Source organism: Siphateles boraxobius, unplaced genomic scaffold (genome assembly GCF_051911475.1).
Source record: "Siphateles boraxobius isolate OS27281-9 unplaced genomic scaffold, OSU_SipBor_1 63, whole genome shotgun sequence".
Taxonomy (NCBI): Eukaryota; Metazoa; Chordata; class Actinopteri; order Cypriniformes; family Leuciscidae; genus Siphateles; species Siphateles boraxobius.
In genome coordinates this window covers 3,502,516-3,514,766 of record NW_027509190.1, presented here as the reverse complement: position 1 = coordinate 3,514,766, position 12,251 = coordinate 3,502,516, and the positions used below count along the sequence as shown (strand labels likewise).

Here is a 12,251-nt window from a genome sequence, read left to right as displayed (position 1 = left end):
GCAGGATAAGGCAGCTTGTACTGGGCAACAGCTTGGTGATGGGAGGAACATCCATGCAGCTGGTGGAGGTTAACCAGAACACCCTGATTCAGTGGTATAACAAAAGACAGAAAAAGCAGGAGCTGTCTGTGCTGCTTCAGGGCATTCAGTTGCCTCAGCCCCTCCCTGAAGCTCATGAGCCTCTCCAGGTAGCCAAACGTCTACGGACTGAGCCAGAACAACCAGGGGAGCAGCACCAGTACAAGCTACCAGAGAGTACAGCTGGTCAGGCAAAGCAGAGGCAGACTTCTGTTGGGCGACCCCCTCTCAGACCCAAGGCACCAGCGCAGAGTCAGACGTTGCTGACACCATCTGCATCTGGAGCATCACTGCAGATGGTACCAAATATACTTATACCATCAGCACCAGGTTTCCAGGGTGTGCCCATGTTCCAGGCTGTGCCAATGTTCCAGGGTGTGCCAATGTTCCAGGGAGTGCAAATGATCCAGGGCATCCCAATGGCCCAGGGGATGCAAATGGTACAGCCACTGTTACAGCCAACAGCTGTACAGGGCACCCGCTTACCCGCTTCACCAGCTGCCAATCCAGACGCCATGCCCAAGAGACCCTACAGGAGAACCGTAGAGGCCAACACTTGCAAAAAATGTGGGCAATTTAAAACAAGTGCTACAGGACATAGCCAGTACAGGGGCAGGGTGTACTGCCCACAGACTGCGACTGTTTCAAAAGAGGTGTGGTTGGAGGAAATGCGGAGAACCATTTCCAAATAATGTATATATTTTCATGTATATAGCATCATGTATATAGTGTAAACAGTTGTTTAAATAGTTAATACATGTTGAATATTATTTAATTGTTTTTTTTTAACGTTATTTAACATTTTAACTTTTTATTTCTTGTTTTTGAAAACCTATTTAACTCTTCATTTTATTTATTTATTTTTAAAACATGTTACCAGTATTTAACATTTTAATATTCATTACTGTTCTGTTGGCATGATTGGAAAATAAAAACAAATTGGCAAGTGATTTCTTTTTGACTTTGACTTTCATATAACACTAGTTCATCAGAACACTGCAACAATATAACATTTGTATATAAAAAATATAATTTATACATTTTGTTATTCTTGTGATTGACATTTTCAGCATATTAGTTACTATTTAATGGGTTGCATCTTTGTTCATTACAAATAACAGATTTGCAAGTGTCTTGTTTGAATGTAACCTAAAAAAATACTTAATCAGATCAATAATAATACAACAACTACTAAATAATAACACTGTTCCATTGGCAATTATATATTTTTATGAAAGAATATCAAAGAAACACAACAAACAAATTACATATGTATATTTTATTAACACTGGAACAGTATGCATTCAAAAAGAATTTGCTTATTTACTTTTACTTTCATATAACACAATATTTCATCAGTACACTGCACCAATATAACATTTGTATTTAAAAAGATAATTTGTCCATTTTGTTATTCTTGTGACAGACATTCTTCATATTAGTTACTATTTAATGGGTTGCATCTTTGTTCGTTGCATAATAATGCAAATAACATTTTTTTTTTAATGAAAGAATATCAAAAAACAACAAACAAATTACATATGTATATTTTATAAACACTGGAACAGTATGCATTAAAAAATTTAGCTTATTTACTTTTACTTTATTATAACAATATTTTATCAGTACACTGCAACAATATAACATTTGTATATAAAAAATATAATTTGTACATTTTGTTATTCTTGTGAAACATTTTACAGCATATAAGTTACTAATTAATGATTTGCATCTTTGTTCATTGCATAATAATGCAAATAACATTATTTTTCATGATAGAATATCAAAAAACACAACAAACAAATTAAATATGTATATTTTATTAAAACGGGAACAGTATGCAATCAAAAATAATGATTATTTATTCAAATAATAAATATTACAAAAAGTTGTCTTTAGCTGGATTCGAACCCCGGTCTTGGTGCACACCTGCAATAGAAAACAGTGTGATATAAATGCGTGATTTTCACACACGAAGAAACCGGAAAATGTATCATAAGATCTATGCTAATGAAGGCATATCTTTGAACATCAAATTTCAGCCTTTCTTTTCTTCGTTTTTTCTTTCTCTTCTTCCCCCTCTCTTTTTCTTCCTTCCCCTTTTCTTCCCTTCTTCCCCACCTTTGTTGGACTATTGTTCCCCAGCTTGAACGCAGCGCCTTAGACCGCTCGGCCATCCTGACATGACGGCCAGTGGTCAGCTGGCCACTTCCACCTACACGGAATGGCAGATGATCTAGAATCTAGGGCTTCACCGCTCACCCGAGTCGGAGCACATGCCTCGTTGGCACAGTTAGGCAGCGCGTCAGTCTCATAATCTGAAGGTCGTGAGTTCGAGCCTCACACGGGGCAGAATGGTGCTTTTTGATACACGGAACCGTGTAAATAAAGGAGCTGCTTTCTGTATTCCCTTTTATGCCTTTGTCCATTTCTTCATATGCACTGTAATTGAAATCCAGTGTTTTTTTAAGACTAATGTTGAACAAATGCAGTAATAGTATTACTCTCATATTCATGTCATATGTGTCAGTGTTGTTACAATGTTTTGTTAAGGCTTATATCATTCTTTCATTCTAATGGCATGTCTTGTTAATGCTAATGTAATGTTTTACATGACATTCCTTGAATCTTGTGTCATGACACTCCACCCCATGCCCCCAAACCCATGACATTTCATTCCAAGAAATTTCCAAGAATCCTTGCCATGAAATTCTACTGCATCTACTGCATTCCTTGAATCTTGTGTCATGACACTCCACCCCATGCCCCCAAACCCATGACATTTCATTCCAAGAAATTTCCAAGAATCCTTGCCATGAAATTCTACTGCATCTTCTTCTGGTAAACAAACACATGTCATTTCGTGAAATTCAGTTGAATCCGATTCAATCAACATGTCCATTTTTTCTGAAATGTCATGACTTGAAATTCCAAGTGCCATAGAATCCCATACATTGCACTAAAGTGTTACTATAAAGGTCATGTACTGCAGGTCAGTGTTACTTTAATGTTTGGTTAATTTTAGCATGAACTGAATTGCAGTGCTTTGTCAACATTACTGCATTTCTGGATAAACTGGCCAGAGGGTTAAAGACTCTAGCTTGAGCCCGCAGCCAAAGGTTAGGTTTTTCAGAAGTGGATTTCGAACCCACGCCTCCAGGGGAGACTGCGACCTGAACGCAGCGCCTTAGACCGCTCGGCCATCCTGACATGACGGCCAGTGGTGAGCAGCATTTTTGCACCTACACGGAATGGCAGATGAAATAGAATCTAGGGCTTCACCGCTCACCAGAGTCAGAGCACATGCCTCGTTGGCGCAGTTAGGCAGCGCGTCAGTCTCATAATCTGAAGGTCGTGAGTTCGAGCCTCACAAGGGGCAGAATGGTTCTTTTTGATACACGGAACCGTGTAAATAAAGGAGCTGCTTTCTGTATTCCCTTTTATGTCTTTGTCCATTTCTTCATATGCACTGTAATTGAAATCCAGTGTTTTTTTAAGACTAATGTTGAACAAATGCAGTAATAGTATTACTCTCATATTCATGTCATATGTGTCAATGTTGTTACAATGTTTTGTTAAGGCTTATATCATTCTTTCATTCTAATGGCATGTCTTGTTAATGCTAATGTAATGTTTTACATGACATTCCTTGAATCTTGTGTCATGACACTCCACCCCATGCCCCCAAACCCATGAGCTTTCATTCCAAGAAATTTCCAAGAATCCTTGCCATGAAATTCTACTGCATCTTCTTCCGGTAAACATCACAACATGTCATTTCGTGAAATTCAGTTGAATCCGATTCAATCAACATGTCAATTTTTTCTGAAATGTCATGACTTGAAATTCCAAGTGCCATAGAATCCCATACATTGCACTAAAGTGTTACTATAAAGGTCATGTACTGCAGGTCAGTGTTACTTTAATTTTTGGTTAATTCTAGCATGAACTGAATTGCAGTGCTTTGTCAACATTACTGCATTTCTGGATAAACTTGCCAGAGGGTTAAAGAACCTAGCTTGAGCCCGCAGCCAAAGGTTAGGTTTGTCAGAAGTGGGATTCGAACCCACGCCTCCAGGGGAGACTGCGACCTGAACGCAGCGCCTTAGACCGCTCGGCCATCCTGACATGACGGCCAGTGGTTAGCAGCATTTTTGCACCTACACGGAATGGCAGATGATCTAGAATCTAGGGCTTCACCGCTCACCCGAGTCAGAGCACATGCCTCGTTGGCACAGTTAGGCAGTGCGTCAGTCTCATAATCTGAAGGTCGTGAGTTCGAGCCTCACACGGGGCAGAATGGTGCTTTTTGATACACAGAACCGTGTAAATAAAGGAGCTGCTTTCTGTATTCCCTTTATGCCTTTGTCCATTTGTTCATATGCACTGTAATTGAAATCCAGTGTTTTTTTAAGACTAATGTTGAACAAATGCAGTAATAGTATTACTCTCATATTCATGTCATATGTGTCAGTGTTGTTACAATGTTTTGTTAAGGCTTATATCATTCTTTCATTCTAATGGCATGTCTTGTTAATGCTAATGTAATGTTTTACATGACATTCCTTGAATCTTGTGTCATGACACTCCACCCCATGCCCCCAAACCCATGACATTTCATTCCAAGAAATTTCCAAGAATCCTTGCCATGAAATTCTACTGCATCTTCTTCTGGTAAACATCACAACATGTCATTTCGTGAAATTCAGTTGAATCCGATTCAATCAACATGTCCATTTTTTCTGAAATGTCATGACTTGAAATTCCAAGTGCCAAAGAATCCCATACATTGCACTAAAGTGTTACTATAAAGGTCATGTATTGCAGGTCAGTGTTACTTTAATGTTTGGTTAATTCTAGCATGAACTGAATTGCAGTGTTTTGTCAACATTACTGCATTTCTGGATAAACTTGCCAGAGGGTTAAAGACTCTAGCTTGAGCCCGCAGCCAAAGGTTAGGTTTTTCAGAAGTGGGATTCGAACCCACGCCTCCAGGGGAGACTGCGACCTGAACGCAGCGCCTTAGACCGCTCGGCAATCCTGACATGACGGCCAGTGGACAGCAGCATTTTTGCACCTACACGGAATGGCAGATGATCTAGAATCTAGGGCTTCACCGCTCAACCGAGTCAGAGCACATGCCTCGTTGGCGCAGTTAGGCAGCGCGTCAGTCTCATAATCTGAAGGTCGTGAGTTCGAGCCTCACAAGGGGCAGAATGGTTCTTTTTGATACACGGGACCGTGTAAATAAAGGAGCTGCTTTCTGTATTCCCTTTTATGTCTTTGTCCATTTCTTCATATGCACTGTAATTGAAATCCAGTGTTTTTTTAAGACTAATGTTGAACAAATGCAGTAATAGTATTACTCTCATATTCATGTCATATGTGTCTATGTTGTTACAATGTTTTGTTAAGGCTTATATCATTCTTTCATTCTGATGGCATGTCTTGTTAATGCTAATGTAATGTTTTACATGACATTCCTTGAATCTTGTGTCATGACACTCCACCCCATGCCCCCAAACCCATGACATTTCATTCCAAGAAATTTCCAAGAATCCTTGCCATGAAATTCTACTGCATCTTCTTCCGGTAAACATCACAACATGTCATTTCGTGAAATTCAGTTGAATCCGATTCAATCAACATGTCAATTCTTTCTGAAATGTCATGACTTGAAATTCCAAGTGCCATAGAATCCCATACATTGCACTAAAGTGTTACTATAAAGGTCATGTACTGCAGGTCAGTGTTACTTTAATTTTTGGTTAATTTTAGCATGAACTGAATTGCAGTGCTTTGTCAACATTACTGCATTTCTGGATAAACTTGCCAGAGGGTTAAAGAACCTAGCTTGAGCCCGCAGCCAAAGGTTAGGTTTGTCAGAAGTGGGATTCGAACCCACACCTCCAGGGGAGACTGCGACCTGAACGCAGCGCCTTAGACCGCTCGGCCATCCTGACATGACAGCCAGTGGACAGCAGCATTTTTGCAGCTACACGGAATGGCAGATGATCTAGAATCTAGGGCTTCACCGCTCACCCGAGTCAGAGCACATGCCTCGTTGGCGCAGTTAGGCAGCGCGTCAGTCTCATAATCTGAAGGTCGTGAGTTCGAGCCTCACAAGGGGCAGAATAGTTCTTTTTGATACACGGGACCGTGTAAATAAAGGAGCTGCTTTCTGTATTCCCTTTTATGTCTTTGTCCATTTCTTCATATGCACTGTAATTGAAATCCAGTGTTTTTTTAAGACTAATGTTGAACAAATGCAGTAATAGTATTACTCTCATATTCATGTCATATGTGTCAATGTTGTTACAATGTTTTGTTAAGGCTTATATCATTCTTTCATTCTAATGGCATGTCTTGTTAATGCTAATGTAATGTTTTACATGACATTCCTTGAATCTTGTGTCATGACACTCCACCCCATGCCCCCAAACCCATGACATTTCATTCCAAGAAATTTCCAAGAATCCTTGCCATGAAATTCTACTGCATCTTCTTCCGGTAAACATCACAACATGTCATTTCGTGAAATTCAGTTGAATCCGATTCAATCAACATGTCAATTTTTTCTGAAATGTCATGACTTGAAATTCCAAGTGCCATAGAATCCCATACATTGCACTAAAGTGTTACTATAAAGGTCATGTACTGCAGGTCAGTGTTACTTTAATTTTTGGTTAATTTTAGCATGAACTGAATTGCAGTGCTTTGTCAACATTACTGCATTTCTGGATAAACTTGCCAGAGGGTTAAAGAACCTAGCTTGAGCCCGCAGCCAAAGGTTAGGTTTGTCAGAAGTGGGATTCGAACCCACGCCTCCAGGGGAGACTGCGACCTGAACGCAGCGCCTTAGACCGCTCGGCCATCCTGACATGACAGCCAGTGGACAGCAGCATTTTTGCACCTACACGGAATGGCAGATGATCTAGAATCTAGGGCTTCACCGCTCACCCGAGTCAGAGCACATGCCTCGTTGGCGCAGTTAGGCAGCGCGTCAGTCTCATAATCTGAAGGTCGTGAGTTGGAGCCTCACAAGGGGCAGAATAGTTCTTTTTGATACACGGGACCGTGTAAATAAAGGAGCTGCTTTCTGTATTCCCTTTTATGTCTTTGTCCATTTCTTCATATGCACTGTAATTGAAATCCAGTGTTTTTTTAAGACTAATGTTGAACAAATGCAGTAATAGTATTACTCTCATATTCATGTCATATGTGTCAGTGTTGTTACAATGTTTTGTTAAGGCTTATATCATTATTTCATTCTAATGGCATGTCTTGTTAATGCTAATGTAATGTTTTACATGACATTCCTTGAATCTTGTGTCATGACACTCCACCCCATGCCCCCAAACCCATGACATTTCATTCCAAGAAATTTCCAAGAATCCTTGCCATGAAATTCTACTGCATCTACTGCATTCCTTGAATCTTGTGTCATGACACTCCACCCCATGCCCCCAAACCCATGACATTTCATTCCAAGAAATTTCCAAGAATCCTTGCCATGAAATTCTACTGCATCTTCTTCTGGTAAACAAACACATGTCATTTCGTGAAATTCAGTTGAATCCGATTCAATCAACATGTCCATTTTTTCTGAAATGTCATGACTTGAAATTCCAAGTGCCATAGAATCCCATACATTGCACTAAAGTGTTACTATAAAGGTCATGTACTGCAGGTCAGTGTTACTTTAATGTTTGGTTAATTTTAGCATGAACTGAATTGCAGTGCTTTGTCAACATTACTGCATTTCTGGATAAACTTGCCAGAGGGTTAAAGACTCTAGCTTGAGCCCGCAGCCAAAGGTTAGGTTTTTCAGAAGTGGGATTCGAACCCACGCCTCCAGGGGAGACTGCGACCTGAACGCAGCGCCTTAGACCGCTCGGCCATCCTGACATGACGGCCAGTGGACAGCAGCATTTTTGCACCTACACGGAATGGCAGATGATCTAGAATCTAGGGCTTCACCGCTCACCCGAGTCAGAGCACATGCCTCGTTGGCGCAGTTAGGCAGCGCGTCAGTCTCATAATCTGAAGGTCGTGAGTTCGAGCCTCACAAGGGGCAGAATGGTTCTTTTTGATACACGGAACCGTGTAAATAAAGGAGCTGCTTTCTGTATTCCCTTTTATGTCTTTGTCCATTTCTTCATATGCACTGTAATTGAAATCCAGTGTTTTTTTAAGACTAATGTTGAACAAATGCAGTAATAGTATTACTCTCATATTCATGTCATATGTGTCAATGTTGTTACAATGTTTTGTTAAGGCTTATATCATTCTTTCATTCTAATGGCATGTCTTGTTAATGCTAATGTAATGTTTTACATGACATTCCTTGAATCTTGTGTCATGACACTCCACCCCATGCCCCCAAACCCATGAGCTTTCATTCCAAGAAATTTCCAAGAATCCTTGCCATGAAATTCTACTGCATCTTCTTCCGGTAAACATCACAACATGTCATTTCGTGAAATTCAGTTGAATCCGATTCAATCAACATGTCAATTCTTTCTGAAATGTCATGACTTGAAATTCCAAGTGCCATAGAATCCCATACATTGCACTAAAGTGTTACTATAAAGGTCATGTACTGCAGGTCAGTGTTACTTTAATTTTTGGTTAATTTTAGCATGAACTGAATTGCAGTGCTTTGTCAACATTACTGCATTTCTGGATAAACTTGCCAGAGGGTTAAAGAACCTAGCTTGAGCCCGCAGCCAAAGGTTAGGTTTGTCAGAAGTGGGATTCGAACCCACGCCTCCAGGGGAGACTGCGACCTGAACGCAGCGCCTTAGACCGCTCGGCCATCCTGACATGACAGCCAGTGGACAGCAGCATTTTTGCAGCTACACGGAATGGCAGATGATCTAGAATCTAGCGCTTCACCGCTCACCCGAGTCAGAGCACATGCCTCGTTGGCGCAGTTAGGCAGCGCGTCAGTCTCATAATCTGAAGGTCGTGAGTTCGAGCCTCACAAGGGGCAGAATAGTTCTTTTTGATACACGGGACCGTGTAAATAAAGGAGCTGCTTTCTGTATTCCCTTTTATGTCTTTGTCCATTTCTTCATATGCACTGTAATTGAAATCCAGTGTTTTTTTAAGACTAATGTTGAACAAATGCAGTAATAGTATTACTCTCATATTCATGTCATATGTGTCAATGTTGTTACAATGTTTTGTTAAGGCTTATATCATTCTTTCATTCTAATGGCATGTCTTGTTAATGCTAATGTAATGTTTTACATGACATTCCTTGAATCTTGTGTCATGACACTCCACCCCATGCCCCCAAACCCATGACATTTCATTCCAAGAAATTTCCAAGAATCCTTGCCATGAAATTCTACTGCATCTTCTTCCGGTAAACATCACAACATGTCATTTCGTGAAATTCAGTTGAATCCGATTCAATCAACATGTCAATTTTTTCTGAAATGTCATGACTTGAAATTCCAAGTGCCATAGAATCCCATACATTGCACTAAAGTGTTACTATAAAGGTCATGTACTGCAGGTCAGTGTTACTTTAATTTTTGGTTAATTTTAGCATGAACTGAATTGCAGTGCTTTGTCAACATTACTGCATTTCTGGATAAACTTGCCAGAGGGTTAAAGAACCTAGCTTGAGCCCGCAGCCAAAGGTTAGGTTTGTCAGAAGTGGGATTCGAACCCACGCCTCCAGGGGAGACTGCGACCTGAACGCAGCGCCTTAGACCGCTCGGCCATCCTGACATGACAGCCAGTGGACAGCAGCATTTTTGCACCTACACGGAATGGCAGATGATCTAGAATCTAGGGCTTCACCGCTCACCCGAGTCAGAGCACATGCCTCGTTGGCGCAGTTAGGCAGCGCGTCAGTCTCATAATCTGAAGGTCGTGAGTTGGAGCCTCACAAGGGGCAGAATAGTTCTTTTTGATACACGGGACCGTGTAAATAAAGGAGCTGCTTTCTGTATTCCCTTTTATGTCTTTGTCCATTTCTTCATATGCACTGTAATTGAAATCCAGTGTTTTTTTAAGACTAATGTTGAACAAATGCAGTAATAGTATTACTCTCATATTCATGTCATATGTGTCAGTGTTGTTACAATGTTTTGTTAAGGCTTATATCATTATTTCATTCTAATGGCATGTCTTGTTAATGCTAATGTAATGTTTTACATGACATTCCTTGAATCTTGTGTCATGACACTCCACCCCATGCCCCCAAACCCATGACATTTCATTCCAAGAAATTTCCAAGAATCCTTGCCATGAAATTCTACTGCATCTACTGCATTCCTTGAATCTTGTGTCATGACACTCCACCCCATGCCCCCAAACCCATGACATTTCATTCCAAGAAATTTCCAAGAATCCTTGCCATGAAATTCTACTGCATCTTCTTCTGGTAAACAAACACATGTCATTTCGTGAAATTCAGTTGAATCCGATTCAATCAACATGTCCATTTTTTCTGAAATGTCATGACTTGAAATTCCAAGTGCCATAGAATCCCATACATTGCACTAAAGTGTTACTATAAAGGTCATGTACTGCAGGTCAGTGTTACTTTAATGTTTGGTTAATTTTAGCATGAACTGAATTGCAGTGCTTTGTCAACATTACTGCATTTCTGGATAAACTTGCCAGAGGGTTAAAGACTCTAGCTTGAGCCCGCAGCCAAAGGTTAGGTTTTTCAGAAGTGGGATTCGAACCCACGCCTCCAGGGGAGACTGCGACCTGAACGCAGCGCCTTAGACCGCTCGGCCATCCTGACATGACGGCCAGTGGACAGCAGCATTTTTGCACCTACACGGAATGGCAGATGATCTAGAATCTAGGGCTTCACCGCTCACCCGAGTCAGAGCACATGCCTCGTTGGCGCAGTTAGGCAGCGCGTCAGTCTCATAATCTGAAGGTCGTGAGTTCGAGCCTCACAAGGGGCAGAATGGTTCTTTTTGATACACGGAACCGTGTAAATAAAGGAGCTGCTTTCTGTATTCCCTTTTATGTCTTTGTCCATTTCTTCATATGCACTGTAATTGAAATCCAGTGTTTTTTTAAGACTAATGTTGAACAAATGCAGTAATAGTATTACTCTCATATTCATGTCATATGTGTCAATGTTGTTACAATGTTTTGTTAAGGCTTATATCATTCTTTCATTCTAATGGCATGTCTTGTTAATGCTAATGTAATGTTTTACATGACATTCCTTGAATCTTGTGTCATGACACTCCACCCCATGCCCCCAAACCCATGAGCTTTCATTCCAAGAAATTTCCAAGAATCCTTGCCATGAAATTCTACTGCATCTTCTTCCGGTAAACATCACAACATGTCATTTCGTGAAATTCAGTTGAATCCGATTCAATCAACATGTCAATTTTTTCTGAAATGTCATGACTTGAAATTCCAAGTGCCATAGAATCCCATACATTGCACTAAAGTGTTACTATAAAGGTCATGTACTGCAGGTCAGTGTTACTTTAATTTTTGGTTAATTCTAGCATGAACTGAATTGCAGTGCTTTGTCAACATTACTGCATTTCTGGATAAACTTGCCAGAGGGTTAAAGAACCTAGCTTGAGCCCGCAGCCAAAGGTTAGGTTTGTCAGAAGTGGGATTCGAACCCACGCCTCCAGGGGAGACTGCGACCTGAACGCAGCGCCTTAGACCGCTCGGCCATCCTGACATGACGGCCAGTGGTTAGCAGCATTTTTGCACCTACACGGAATGGCAGATGATCTAGAATCTAGGGCTTCACCGCTCACCCGAGTCAGAGCACATGCCTCGTTGGCACAGTTAGGCAGCGCGTCAGTCTCATAATCTGAAGGTCGTGAGTTCGAGCCTCACACGGGGCAGAATGGTGCTTTTTGATACACAGAACCGTGTAAATAAAGGAGCTGCTTTCTGTATTCCCTTTATGCCTTTGTCCATTTCTTCATATGCACTGTAATTGAAATCCAGTGTTTTTTTAAGACTAATGTTGAACAAATGCAGTAATAGTATTACTCTCATATTCATGTCATATGTGTCAGTGTTGTTACAATGTTTTGTTAAGGCTTATATCATTCTTTCATTCTAATGGCATGTCTTGTTAATGCTAATGTAATGTTTTACATGACATTCCTTGAATCTTGTGTCATGACACTCCACCCCATGCCCCCAAACCCATG

General features: G+C 40.7%; 17 non-coding genes across 17 annotated transcripts; 9 read left to right on the top strand and 8 right to left on the bottom strand.

Moving 5' to 3' along the window:
- The first annotated feature begins 2,356 nt into the window (after positions 1-2,356).
- trnam-cau (transfer RNA methionine (anticodon CAU)) lies at positions 2,357-2,430 on the top strand. The gene has a single exon. It is a non-coding gene; the product is annotated as a tRNA-Met (tRNA).
- Positions 2,431-3,383: 953 nt separating this feature from the next.
- On the top strand, positions 3,384-3,457 carry trnam-cau (transfer RNA methionine (anticodon CAU)). Its single transcript has one exon. It is a non-coding gene; the product is annotated as a tRNA-Met (tRNA).
- Positions 3,458-4,123: 666 nt separating this feature from the next.
- Positions 4,124-4,206, bottom strand: trnal-cag (transfer RNA leucine (anticodon CAG)). Its single transcript has one exon. It is a non-coding gene; the product is annotated as a tRNA-Leu (tRNA).
- A 95-nt stretch (positions 4,207-4,301) lies between these two features.
- On the top strand, positions 4,302-4,375 carry trnam-cau (transfer RNA methionine (anticodon CAU)). Its single transcript has one exon. It is a non-coding gene; the product is annotated as a tRNA-Met (tRNA).
- Positions 4,376-5,218: 843 nt separating this feature from the next.
- trnam-cau (transfer RNA methionine (anticodon CAU)) lies at positions 5,219-5,292 on the top strand. The gene has a single exon. It is a non-coding gene; the product is annotated as a tRNA-Met (tRNA).
- A 666-nt stretch (positions 5,293-5,958) lies between these two features.
- Positions 5,959-6,041, bottom strand: trnal-cag (transfer RNA leucine (anticodon CAG)). The gene has a single exon. It is a non-coding gene; the product is annotated as a tRNA-Leu (tRNA).
- Positions 6,042-6,136: 95 nt separating this feature from the next.
- On the top strand, positions 6,137-6,210 carry trnam-cau (transfer RNA methionine (anticodon CAU)). Its single transcript has one exon. It is a non-coding gene; the product is annotated as a tRNA-Met (tRNA).
- A 666-nt stretch (positions 6,211-6,876) lies between these two features.
- On the bottom strand, positions 6,877-6,959 carry trnal-cag (transfer RNA leucine (anticodon CAG)). The gene has a single exon. It is a non-coding gene; the product is annotated as a tRNA-Leu (tRNA).
- A 944-nt stretch (positions 6,960-7,903) lies between these two features.
- Positions 7,904-7,986, bottom strand: trnal-cag (transfer RNA leucine (anticodon CAG)). The gene has a single exon. It is a non-coding gene; the product is annotated as a tRNA-Leu (tRNA).
- Positions 7,987-8,081: 95 nt separating this feature from the next.
- On the top strand, positions 8,082-8,155 carry trnam-cau (transfer RNA methionine (anticodon CAU)). The gene has a single exon. It is a non-coding gene; the product is annotated as a tRNA-Met (tRNA).
- Positions 8,156-8,821: 666 nt separating this feature from the next.
- On the bottom strand, positions 8,822-8,904 carry trnal-cag (transfer RNA leucine (anticodon CAG)). The gene has a single exon. It is a non-coding gene; the product is annotated as a tRNA-Leu (tRNA).
- A 95-nt stretch (positions 8,905-8,999) lies between these two features.
- On the top strand, positions 9,000-9,073 carry trnam-cau (transfer RNA methionine (anticodon CAU)). Its single transcript has one exon. It is a non-coding gene; the product is annotated as a tRNA-Met (tRNA).
- A 666-nt stretch (positions 9,074-9,739) lies between these two features.
- Positions 9,740-9,822, bottom strand: trnal-cag (transfer RNA leucine (anticodon CAG)). The gene has a single exon. It is a non-coding gene; the product is annotated as a tRNA-Leu (tRNA).
- Positions 9,823-10,766: 944 nt separating this feature from the next.
- Positions 10,767-10,849, bottom strand: trnal-cag (transfer RNA leucine (anticodon CAG)). Its single transcript has one exon. It is a non-coding gene; the product is annotated as a tRNA-Leu (tRNA).
- Positions 10,850-10,944: 95 nt separating this feature from the next.
- Positions 10,945-11,018, top strand: trnam-cau (transfer RNA methionine (anticodon CAU)). Its single transcript has one exon. It is a non-coding gene; the product is annotated as a tRNA-Met (tRNA).
- Positions 11,019-11,684: 666 nt separating this feature from the next.
- On the bottom strand, positions 11,685-11,767 carry trnal-cag (transfer RNA leucine (anticodon CAG)). The gene has a single exon. It is a non-coding gene; the product is annotated as a tRNA-Leu (tRNA).
- Positions 11,768-11,862: 95 nt separating this feature from the next.
- On the top strand, positions 11,863-11,936 carry trnam-cau (transfer RNA methionine (anticodon CAU)). Its single transcript has one exon. It is a non-coding gene; the product is annotated as a tRNA-Met (tRNA).
- Positions 11,937-12,251: the final 315 nt, after the last annotated feature.